This window comes from Hyaena hyaena, unplaced genomic scaffold (assembly GCF_003009895.1).
Source record: "Hyaena hyaena isolate Hyena2069 unplaced genomic scaffold, ASM300989v1 scaffold_153, whole genome shotgun sequence".
Classification (NCBI taxonomy): Eukaryota; Metazoa; Chordata; class Mammalia; order Carnivora; family Hyaenidae; genus Hyaena; species Hyaena hyaena.
The window spans coordinates 2,390,764-2,404,028 of record NW_024080785.1 but is presented as its reverse complement, the minus strand read 5'-3'; the positions used below and the strand labels follow the sequence as shown (position 1 = coordinate 2,404,028).

Below are 13,265 nucleotides of genomic sequence, written 5' to 3'. Positions count from 1 at the left end.
AGCACAATACATGTGAAATGTGTCCTGTACGGCATATATTACGTAGGTACAGCATACATAAGCAGCCAGTTCTTCAGGACTCACTGAGGACTATTCCTCTATAGTACATGAAACCAGGCAACTTTATTTCTTGAATCTTTGCACTCACATTTTATGGTTTTCTTATTTTTTTTCCCCTTGCTTTTAATTGTTATTTCAGGTTACCATCAATACACCAAGGCAGTTGGGAGGACTCCTGTGTCTAATCTGCAGAGGTCTTAGAAGGCTGACAGCCACAGGTAGTGTGTCAGAAACGTATATAAAATGAGGAAGAATGGGGGCCCAGTGGGAGAGGGGGAGGCTGCCATTAGTCAAGTGTCTACTCTGGCTATACTTTTGAATTATCTTCTCATTCTTGATTGTTTTCCCCAAAGGAGAAGCTGCAGGTGGCTGAGTGGTGGGTAGTTGAACCATTATTTCAAACAAATCTTTCCAATCTACTTTTACTGGGGATTATAATCATAACATTTGTAGAAAACCTTTGTGGCCCCCTCAAGTTATATAAATCTTCTTGTTTTATTTTTTTCGTGTACTAATAGCATAGTGTATTTTCTCCCTTAACAAAAATGTCTCCATATGCGCCAACGTTTTCATTTCTAAAAAGTCTGTCTGCCTTAGTATAAGTGCATATAGGTGTATGTGCACATGTACAAATACAAATTTGTGAGTGTGTATTTAATACGGGGCAGAGTGAAGAAGGAGCTCATTAAAACTTCATATGAACCTGCTTTCTTCTGAGTTATTTTCATTGCTTGCTTAATTATCTTTATCAAGGTCACTAAACGGTAGAAATGCTAACAAGGAGGAATAGGGCACTTTACAAAGAAACAGTAGGCCAGGACTGTGACTGTTTATGTGCTCTCTCTGGGGCGGGGTGGGGGAGTCAGTGAACAAAAGCAACAGTTTCCAAGAACAAACAATGGCATTCTCTGTGACCTGGAGCACAGCTGGCAACCCTGTGTCCTCACACATCAACTCCGTCCTTGAGACCCACCCGAACTTTTCCTCCAGCCACGTCTACAACGCCGGCATCTCAGACACTTGGGGCATCTTGTTTTTCTTTTTGGTTTTAGAAAACATTCCTTATAATGGACACACAAAACAACAGGCCTTTATATATATTTTTTAAACTAAAGAACAGCTCCAACAAATTTACAAATCTCTAAATACATGAGGGCTCGAGTTTCTTTGTTGAGACTTTGATCTGGAATTGCTGTGTCGTCCCTTGACCATGAGTTCAGTGACGGTAAAGACAGGTCCTCCTTTGCTCAACATGGTCTTCCTTGCAGGACCCAGTGCCTGGCATAGAGAAGGCCCGCAACGAAAAATCAGTGGATCAACTGATTGACTAGTTACAAATGAAAACTCGCCTGTGGGTGGAGATCAAGTTTAGCCCATACAAGCATCAGTCAGATCAAAACAGAAATGTGTTTATGTTTGTGTCTCTTACAGATTTATTTCCTCTTGTTTCTCCTCCGAGAGCTTTGAAAACATTTTAAATTTTATGATGAACAAATGATATGTCCCACTATGCCATCTCAAATCTTCTTTTCTGAATTCAGGTTTCATCTTAATTGCAGAAAAAGTGACGCAGCTGCGCTATAGAAAAAGTAAACACAGAAGAGTATATTTTTAAAAATACCTATAATCTCACTGCCCAGAAACAACAGCCACTAAAATACTTGTTGTTTATTTCATATTTTTCTGTACTTATGGCTTTAATGTATATCTATGTTCACATAATTGAGGTGTGTTGTAAATATAATTTCATATTCTGCTTCTTTCACGTTATTTCATAAGCATGTGCCAGTCATTAAAACCTCCTTAAAAAACATAATTTTCATAGTCATGTTGCATTCCACCATAGAATGATGCCATGTAATCAAGTCAAATTCATTTCTTCTCTATTATCAAACATTTAGATCATTTGGAATATTTTATCTTTATGACCATCTAAAGATGGTGTTTGTGCATATCATGTACACATAATGTTTGTGCACAACAGATTACTTTCTGGGAATGGTCTCCTAAAAATAGACTTGACTATTTTTAAGGCTTTTGATTAAGTATTGCCATACTGCCTTCTGCTTTTATTGCAATTTGTAGATTAAACTTCTACCAGCAGTGAATGAGACTGTAATAGTAGCTGATAGCAGCTACCATTTTTTTGTTGTTGTTGTTGATGTCTGATGTACCAGACACAGTGCTAAATGCTCTATGTGTGTCATATCATTTAACCATAACCATACCAGTATGAAGTAGGTGTTATTTCATACCTATTTACAGATGATAGACTGACAAAGAACTTACACAAATTTTCCAATGTTGTACAACTAGATTTGTGATCCAGATGATTCACCTCTAGAGCCCTGGCCTTCACCATACTGAAGGAACAACACTGAAAGGTAATGCTGTATACCTAGTATTTTAATTCTTTGCTAATTTCATGAAGGAAAAGACTATATCTTGTTGTTTCTAAGTTTCATTATTTTAATACTAGCAACATTAGGTGCTTTCATTTTATAGGATTAGCTAGTTATCTCTCTTCTAGTGTAAATTGTCTCTATCATTTGCTACTTAGTGACTCTTCTCTTTTTAAAATATGAACTTGTTGGGACACCTAGATGGCTCAGTTGGTTAAGCATCCAACTTCAGCTCAAGTCATGATCACATGGTTTGTGGGTTCGAGCCTGCATCAGGCTCTCTGCTGATGGCTAGCTCAGAGCCTGGAGCCTGTTTCCAATTCTGTATCTCCCTCTCTCTCTGACCCTCCCCTGCTCACACTGTCTCTCTCTCTCTCTCAGAAATAAATTAAAAAACATTAAAAAAATAAAATATAAACTTGTTAAATATTAAAAATAATTTGGTTTTTCTGTGCCTATTGGCGGCTAAATATTGCTCCTGTTTGTCATATAATTGTATTTATGATATTTGAATTTGTGACATTTTTTATTTTTAAGCAGTAAAATATATTCTCTTTGTGATTCTGTCCATCGCTTATTTTATGCTTAGAAAGTAGTTGCATATCCAGATATGAGATATTAACTTACATTTTCTTTAAAAATTCTATCCTTTCCTTGTGTTGATGGTGTTGATGAACCAATCTTTCTAGGTGTTTACCCAGAAAGTCTTGCTGATAGCCTCAGGTTTCTTCTATTTGTCTGCAGTGTTAGAATCCAAGTGGACACAGATCTTTTCTAATGTTTCCAGTATGCTGAAAACACAAGTCACAGAAATTTCAAGGCAGCAACTTTGTCTGCTCCATCTCCCCAAAAGAGGAAAACCAAGAAAGCACAGATACACATTGCTAATGATCATTTGATACAGAAGATTGGGTTTTGGTCCTGGGCATTAGTGCCCTTTTCTGGCACTGAGTTCCCTTGGGCTGGTTCTCCATATAAGAAGCCAAAAGACTACAGTTACTTATGAGGTGTCAGGTTTTGAAATACAAACCCTAAAAGGACATATTTCTAATCCGAGAAATCTGCCTTTTGTGCTGGATATCTATAAAGCAGTCTTTGTTTACAAAGCATCACATTATCTGGCAACGAAACCTCATAACAATTAAGGCTCCTTTCATTTTCCCAACACTGTTTGTTGATAATTCTTCAGAAAAAAATTTGAGATTTTTTTTCATGCTACTAATTTATGCCAACATTAATGGGAGTCTAATATTCTGTTTAAAAAGAAGTGTAAACATATTTTGGAGATGCAGTGCAAGGCTTCTCCATCCACTCTAAAATATAAAGCTAGAAATTATTTACATGCAATTTTCAGTGACTTATTAATTAATTATCAACTGAAGTAGGGCTGATGTTGAAAGGGTAGATTCGCTATTGGTTCCTAAACTACTCTAACTCCTAGGAACAGAAAACCTACGATTATAAACAAGACACAGGCAACCATGGTAACAGATCTACTCTTCACAACAAATACACATTTTTTCAAAAACAATTAATGTTCCTTAATGTTTGACTAATTGTTACAAACATTTCCAATGGTATCTGTTACCGTCTTTTTATTTTAATGTTTATTTTGAAAGAGAGAGAGAGAGAAAGAGAGGGAATATGAGCGAGGATGGGGCAGAGAGAGAAGGAGACACAGAATCTGAAGCAGGCTCCAGGCTCTGAGCCTGATGCGGAACTCAAACTCACCAACCACAAGTTCATGACCTGAGCCGAAGTCGGACACTTAAACAACTGAGCCATATCTGTTACCTTCTTGAAGAAATTAATGTCCAGGTAACTATGGATCTAGATGCATCAACTTTAAGTTAGTTATAAAGACCTAGGTTATATTAACTTTAGACTTGAAAATCCTATGACTGTGTTTTGATCCAATTTTAGACTATTCTATTATGCACATACCTTTTCAACAAACAGTTAATCTGGAAGTTATACAATGATTTATAATGCATGATGGGATATTGAGCAATTACTATTTGAAAATAATAACTGCAATGGAAATCTAAATGGTTTTCCAAATATGAGAAACAGTAAATCTCCTCCAGCTATTTTTCATACCATAAGACTGAGAAAGATTTCACAAATTATCTGCACCAACTTTAAAAAACTGAATGAAATAAAAATTATTTCCCAGAATACCCTAGTTGGAAATGATTATTCATAACAACAGCTAAATTTATTGTGCACCTACTATATACCTGAGATTTTCTAATCAATTGGCACTAATTTCTCAGATACTATGTCATCCTCATTTTACACTCAAGAATACTAAGGCTCAGAGCAGTCAAATAACTTGTCCAAAGTCAACTTTCTGATGAGGGGCAAGGCTAGGACTTGAACCTGTCTTGTCTGAGTTCAGGAGCTGAGCTCTTGGCTCCTATGTAATAAATAAATGTCAACCACATTCTGCCAACCCATCCTCGGTACATGTTTACCAAGAAGACTGGCTCTTCCATTATTCCTGAGCTTTATTCAGCCAACATAGTGGCCAAGATATCTGGAGAATTGGGCCCCATAAAAAGATGCCAGGAATGACCTCATGAGTTATTTGTAAAGGTAACTTAGAGTGTTTGAAGGTCCTTATTTTTGAAAGTCTCCTTCTGAATAGTGCACCACTTTTTGCAAAGAATCTTTTCTGTATGGGAGTAGAGGTCAAAATAGCCTGGCATGTCTTTTAAAGGGAAGTTTTTTAGAGCAAATGGTGTGTCCTCATGTGACTAATTTGTAGCCATTTTTTAAAGATTGTAATTTTTAAGTAACCTTTACACAGAATGTGGGGCTCAGACTCACAACCCTGAGATGAAGAGTCTCACACTCCACCAATTAAGCCATCTAGGCACTCCTATAGCCATTCTTTAAGTAAATAAATAAATTTGGACCCAAAATCTACATACTAAGTGTACATTTGAAGCTTTTTGATGCTTATTCTCCCTTGCCATGAAAATATTGCCAATGTCCTAATTGTGATAATGTAATATTAGAAAAGATGGTATCATTGGGGGGAAGCCGAGTAATGAGAACATGGGACCACTCTGTACTATTTTTTGCAACTGCTCATATGCCTATACTTAAAAAAAAAAGTTTTAAACTACTGTCAAATTTCCATCTTGCCAGGGAAATGAACTTCTGGGCTTTGCAGCTGATAACTTTCATCCAATTAAGGTTTCTCTTGGGGTATTGGTCATCACTTTGAAGAGGCACTGATGTATGAAATGGGCACACATTGTTATCGTAGAAAGACCAAGAGAGCATATCCATAAACCCACATCAGAGGGTCTACCTCATGTCCTCCTCCTGGTATCTAGCTGAGGGCCAGGATGTCTCTGAAAACCGTCATTAGAAATTAAAGTCAACCTGTTGAGGAAGACTCCCAACTGCCTCTGGTGGCACTTATCCTCTCACAAAAAGACAAACTTACCAGGTGACATGTTGAGTCCCAGGCAGAGGTCTCCAGTGAGCAAGGAGGAATTAGTCATGCTCCTTAGCTGGCTGCTGCCTCTGGATATTTACCTATATATTTCAGTGCCAAATCCTGACAAGGACAGATTACAGGAATGCCGGGTTCTGGGAAGGGAACGTGCAGTGGAGAGAAAATCAGAGTAATCTCATGCAGACGAGCAAGGCCAGTCCTGAGCAGAGCTCCAAGAGCCTACAGGGCCCCTGTCATCAGGGGGACTGCTCATATGCTCACCCAGGAAATCTACTCTTTGTGAACCACCTGGAACAACTAGGAACATTCCCAAAATAAGACATTGATTTGAAGGACTGGCGGAGGGTGAACGAAAAAAATCGAAGATCTGTTCTGAAGGCACGTGCCTGAAATGCAATCCCTCTGCTTTTTGTTTGTTTCTTCGTGTAGAGAGAGAGGAAGGAAAAATAGAACCCTGATAGCTGCATCTAGTTAATGAGGCTGATCCTAGAAGTTTGTGGAGCCTACTTTGGCCCATCTTGCCCAGAAATGCCATACCAACAAGGGAGGTATGCTCCAGTTGGTACTCAGAGGAACCTGTTTCAAGGTGGTTTTAGGAATAGGGTCGCAACTTTGAAAAGATAAAGTCCTACTCACAGCATGAATTTGGAGATGGAAGAAGATCTGCTAAGGGAATTTGGGAAGATGAATGACAGGGCAGGGAATACAAGGAATTCTCGCACGAGCCATTTCATAGACTCTGCCCCGAAACCGCCCATCCGTCTTCTGCCGTCAACTTACCAAAAATCTTGTTGGCGTCTCTGGAAATAGATTGCTAAATAAGCCTAAGCTTTTTCGGTTCATAGAATCGGCGAATCAAAGGGGCAGAAGATTTATCTCATGCCTCTAAAGATCATTTATAACTTGGCTAAGTGGCCCAGGATAAAACCACAATAAGGTGATTCATGCAGGAAATCCATTCTGTTGAGGCAGAAATGAAAATCCACATTAAATCACAGTCCGTTCTGTGCACGGGAGAATTGGAGTGAACCAAGCTCAGTGGATTCCCAGGCACACTACAGCTGAAGACCCATGTTCTTGGAAAATGGGGGAAATGAGACTCCTTTAAAGTGAGAATGCAGCCTCTGGCTCTGAGAGCCAGGAGGTACTCCTGACCAGGGTGAGCTGCCCAGTGGCCCTGCAACACAGGTGTCTGGGACTATATTCCCAAATGGCAGCCAGCCTGGGAATCTATTCAATTACTGCAAGATCCTTGCCAGGAGGCTTTTATCAGCTGCACTATTTATCAAGACAATTGGACCCAGTACAAAAACCCACCTTTGCAAATCGCCATGAAAGGGCTATCTATGTGGCTGAATCAGGGATGTCTGCTGCCTCCTGGCTTTTGAACTCAACTGTAAAGTTACTGCATTTCCTCCTGGCAGGGACCACCTGAAAATATTGTTGTCCCCTAACCTTCCCCTTCCCTTTTGGTCCAGAGGTCTAATGTATTGAGGGATGATCTAAATGCAAGAACAGGGTCACAGAGCAATTACACGTGAGCCCATTATTTTGCCCATGATTTATTTTTTGTGTGATATTAAAGTCTTCTCAGCCTCTTTCCCTCCCTTCAGCTGGAACCACACTTCTTCCCATTGTCCTGCTGATATTATCTGTTCTCACTGTTGGGCATTGGTTATGACCAAGTGAGATGATTTCCAAGCCCGCATGCTCACTTTTCAGTGAAAAGTTGACTGATGCTTCATCGGAAGGCCTCGATTTTAGTTTACGTTAACAAAAAATGTAGAATATTTTTAGTGACTTAATTTGGGAGTTTCCTTCTCCATTGGTTCTTTATTAGCCTTTATTCATACAGTAGGGTTGTATGCAACTTAAAATACAGTTATTTAGTCATAATGAACAATCTCTAATGCAACTCGGTTGACAGCAATGGAGTCTGAAACAGAGATAGTCCACAAGTACATACAGATCAGTGTGGCACTCACCATACGTCATTGGTGCTCATCTTTTGTCTTTACTGAAAGCTGACAGTGGCCATTATGACACATTCTAAAGGGTGGGCTAAGCAGCACATCCAGAGCTGTGGTAGGAATCCCATCCATAATGAATTTAGCAAAAGCAAAACCTCATTAAGGTAAATCCTCTTCCCTGAAAATAAGTTAAATCTATTAACTCATTTATGCTCTTATCAAAAGTGCCAATGTCCTTATAGGTGATGGCAAGCTATCTTGTCTATTGACAAAACACTTGAAAACTCAATTTATATGAGAATCACTGGCTTTCTTAAAAAAATAATTCATGTCTCTTCTTATGCACTGCATAAGGAATGCACACTGCAAACATCAGCAATAAAGAAGGCTTATTTTATGGTAAAAGCAATCTGGTAGATTGTAGATAGAACATTAAATTTGGTCATACAAATCTTATGGGCATAAACTAAAACATACTGAATGCATCAATTAACCAGAGTTCCTATTGGATTTTTTTTTAAAATAAAAACTGTTTCTCATGGCAATACAGTCCCTTTCGAAGACTGTATAAAAGGAAGGGATATGCCCCTGGTAACAGGCTGTTGCCTGTCAAACTAGATGGAGAGAACTAATTTAATGAAGAGTTTCTATTTAGGAAGAAGCAGTAAGAGGAAAGGGCAAGAGTTGAAGCTTCCACCAGGTTGGCTGGTGTTTTACAGGCAGGAGAAGAAGCTGGAAATTTGGATGATGGGTTTGAAAGCCCGATGATAAGGAAAAGGTCACTAAAATTGAAATGGTGGGTGGGAAAATGGAGCAGACCAGGCTAATGTGGCAAAACTGAATCATCTCATGCATGTCAAAGCTTTTAAGGAACTCTTTTCTTTTTGCTTCAAACAGTTTGCTCTTCTCCCTAGTGACTACTGTCCCATGAATGGCATAGATTATTTGCCTTTTTTCTTCCACCTAAATCAATTCTAAAAGTAATTTTTTAAAGCTCAGCTTATACGATAAGGAATGTTCCCATCAGACCTGAGTCACATTGTGAATGTGTGTCTTTTGCTTCAGTATGTAGTTTTTTTTTAAGCGAATGTTGTTCCCAAACTACCTTAGAAACAATGTGTGTATTTACAAAACTAACAAACATTGTAGCTTGGAAAATTCCTTTGGCACAGACAGGAGTGTTCAGCAGCAAATGCTTCTGACTTAAAACCTGAACCAAATAAAACTTGACAGCAAGGTAAAATATTTTATAGGCAAAGTGACATTTTGTAATAATGGAATAATAAATGCAGAAAGGAAAATGAACCAAAACTGAAATATCATCTGAGATCCACTGGATACTAAAGGGAGGTAAATCTCATTTAGACTTTTCCTGTTTTTATTACACTAATTAATTATGTCTATGACTGAAGCACTCTTAAACTTGGAGAGCTCCAGTAATTCTAATCACGTTGCCACATATCTCCAATCATATGTCTACATGAGATCTGGATGAAGCAGTGGGAAGCCTTGGTAGTATGGTAAAGTGGATGGATGCAGAAAGAAAAGTGATGGAAAAATCACAGCACCACTTTATCAAGCACTTCAATTTGCAACCAAATCAAGCAATGTTTAAATCAACCTGCTGGACACAATACAACCCTAAACACATCTAAAACTTGACATTAAATCACATTTCAAATGGAATTAATAAAGACTGAGTATGCTTACTTGCTAAACTCCCATCTTCTACCCTATTCCAACTCTCTGTTGATTTGCCTGTTTAGGAAAATCAGCAAGAAAACTAGAAAACCACCTTTCTAGTACATGGGACAACTGTAAAGAGGATACAAAACGCTGATGTTTAGTCTGGGAAAATAGAAAATGTCAAGGCTGGTTTTAACACAATTGGGTTAGATTAGGATGATCGAAGAGCCAGGATTGCAAAGCAAGTTGGTGTGTGGATCTTTCCACAGTGCCAAGAGACATGCATCTGCCTTTCTTTCTTTTTTAAAAAATTAAGTTTATGTATTTATTTTGAGAGAGGGAGAGAGATGGGGGCAGAAAGAGAGAGAGAGAGAGAGGATCCCAAGCAGGTCCTGCACTGTCATTGCAGAACCCAACACAGGGCTCGATCTCATGAACCATGAGATCATGACCTGAGCCAAAAGCAAGAGTCAGATGCCTAAATGATTGAGCCACCCAGGTGCCCCACATCTGCCTTTGTGTAAGTGCTGGTCAAATGCACTTTGGGTTCACTCCAAATGGATGGACTCCAGACTGGGAAAAGACCATCAGTCCTCATGTTTATCACCCAGAAACAGATATTTCCCCAAAAGAATGACCAAGGTATAATACGGAAGAAACAAACCAAGGCAAACAAGAAACTCAAAAAATCTAGTCATCAAATCACTAGATTAAACAATGATTTGAGCTAATGTATTAATTATCCATTTGACAGACATTTATCCCTTGGCCTACTTTTCCATGGTAATATATGAAGTGCTGGAGGACAATTGGAAATGATCTCTGGATATTCAGTTTCATTAGGTCCAGAGTGTGGTCTAGAGATAGATCCTGTTTGTTTGTTTGTTTGTTTGTTTGTTTGAACTCCTGAGATGATTCTAAGAATCTGCAAGTTGGGAACCCACTGATCTGAAACAGAGGTTTTCAGTCTCTGTGTTGCTTGGTAGGTCAGAGAGACAGAGCGATAGGGAGGAACCAGACCCGATGCAGGGAACACTGATCATCGCTCTAGTCTCCGTCCCTACAGGACAGCAGCTATAAAGTGTGTCGCTGGGGAAGCAATTCTAGACCTTTTGATCCAAACATTATGTTACTGTTTAGAAGCTGTGTGGCCAGGACCAAGTAATTAAACTCCTCGAAGGGATACTTCTCACACCCCCTTTCAGAATTGTTCAACAGTCTAAAAGAGATTGTAACCAGGCCTAGGCTGGTGCCTGGTCCATCATCAGGCTTAGTTTCTGTCCTTATCCCTCACATATGGTGTAGCCCTTCTCCCCTCCCCCTTTAATGTTAAAAATTGTTTTCATTCTCCACAACCCAATCCCAACCTACATACTCCATGAAAGCTTTATGACTCCTCCACCACTCCCACCACCAAGGCTCACTGACCTCCCTCCTCATTGTACTTCTTTGGACCTTATATCCAGGATCACATGATCTGATACTTAATTGTCCTCCAGTCTCTTCATGAATATTGTTTTAGTTTTCCTGGACTGGCTCTCCTTGAGCATCCAGATAATGTTTTCTTCTTAGAGGGGCAAAAGAATTTCTTGTTGGTTGATTGAAAGTACCTGTTAGGCTGCTGCCATAAAAGACATCTAAAGGGAAAGGGGAAACCCTCAGTTTTCTGTCCACATAATGCGATGGAGACCAGCCAACACTGCTAGGGCTTCTGTAGACATTAGTATTCTGAAATAATCATCAGAATGCCAGTCTCCTCCCACCCCCACTCACTTATTTTGTTGGAAAAATGCAAAACCTGCATTTTCCATGAACCGCATCTCACTCTAAGCACAGAGTGAATGCAGTGTCTGTGTTTAGCATCCCGATGTGATAAGTATGCATTATACTTACTCCATGGCTAAATCTGACATTTCTATACTAAAACACAAAGGAATGACTAAATACTCTAGTGTGTTATCTTGCCCTTCCTTACCATTGTGGGTTTTTTTCTTATCGTCCAGATTGGCCCCATGCTGAAATGTGCCTGTGGAAATAACTAAGAAATTTCAGATGTATCTAAAACTTAAAAGGTGAGTGACGAGAAGAGGTGAATTGTAAAGACATCTGTGCCAGCAAACACATGAGCATATTGGAACAGGTAGCACTGTGTGTGTGTGTGTGTGTGTGTATGCATGCCTGTGGAGAAAGCAGATTTTTTTTAATGAAGAACAAAAGCTGGGTTATGTAAGCAGCTCTGTTCAAAACAGCTTGTATAGCAAGAATGGAAACAAGGTATGAATATTAATAAGTAAAATGGAAGAAGTGTTCATTTGCAAGGAAGTGGAAATAAAATTCTGAATATTGTTTGACCACAATTTTACCCAGGAAACTTTAGATATGTAGATCACACAATATGTCGTACAAACATAAACCCAATTAACCCCATTCCCTCAATATTCCCCTTCTTCAACATACTAATAACTAGTTTATTAATATTTCTACATGTTATTCAGTCAGGTTGTCTTGATATTGATTCGTCCGCCTCTGGATATCTAAAAGTGAGTGAAAGAAGAAAGAGATAACAAAACTAATCATATATGAAAGTTAACTCCAAATGAATCAGAGGCTTAAATATAAGAGCCAAATCTATAAAATTCACACAAGAAAACATAGGGATAAATCTTGGTTACCTTGGATTGGGAAATGGATTCTTACATAAAACATCAAAAATATAAACAAGATAAGAAAAAAGTGGATAAGTTGGACTTCATCAAAATGAAAAACTTATGTGCTTCCAAAGGACACTATCAAAAAGGTGAAAGATAACCCACAGAAGGGGAGACAATATTTGCAAATCATATATCTGATAAGAACCTTGCATCTAGGTTATAGAAAGGACACTTGGGGCACCTGTGTGGCTCAGGTGATTAAGCATCCAACTCTTCATTTCAGCTTAAGTCATGATCTCATGATCTTGGAGTCAAGGCATTCGTTGGGCTCCATGCTGACAGAGCCAAGCCTGCTGGGGATATCTCTCTTCCTCTCTCTGCCCCTCAACTGCTTGCATGCTCGCTCTCTCTCTCTCTCTCTCTCTCTTCCAAAAAAAATATGTAAAAGACCCTTAGAGCTCAATAATAAAAAGTGAACAGCCCGATTAAAAATGGGCAAAGTATCTGAATAGACATTTCTCCAGAGGAGATGTACAAATGGCCAAGAAGTACATGAAAAGATGCCTAACATCATTAGTCATCAGGGAAATGCAAATCAAAACCATGAGATATAACATCACACTCACTAGAATGGTAATAATAAAAAAGTCAGATAACAAATATTGGTGAGGAGATGGAGAAATTGCAACCCTCATACACTGCTGGTAGCAGTTTCTCAAATGGTTAAACATAGAATTAACATTTGACCCAGCAGTTTTCATTCCTACGTAAATACTCAAGAGAAATGAAAACATAAGTCTATGGAAAAACTTGTACACAATATTCATAGCAGCATTTTTTACAATAGTCAAAAAATGTAGAAACAATCCAAACATCCATTGATGAATGGATAAACAAAATATGGTTATTCATACAATGGAGTATTATTCAGTCATAAGAAGGAATGAAGTACTGATTACATGCTATATCATCAATGAGCCTTGAAAATGTTGTGCTAAGAAGCTAGTCACAAAAGACCATAAAC

The 13,265-nt window shown here is 38.7% G+C and overlaps 1 long non-coding RNA gene across 1 annotated transcript; it reads left to right on the top strand.

Annotated features, from left to right (window-relative positions):
* Positions 1-204: 204 nt before the first annotated feature.
* LOC120236371 lies at positions 205-11,637 on the top strand. The gene is made up of 3 exons (XR_005529649.1): positions 205-278; positions 2,377-2,444; positions 11,594-11,637. It is a non-coding gene; the product is annotated as an uncharacterized LOC120236371 (long non-coding RNA).
* Positions 11,638-13,265: the final 1,628 nt, after the last annotated feature.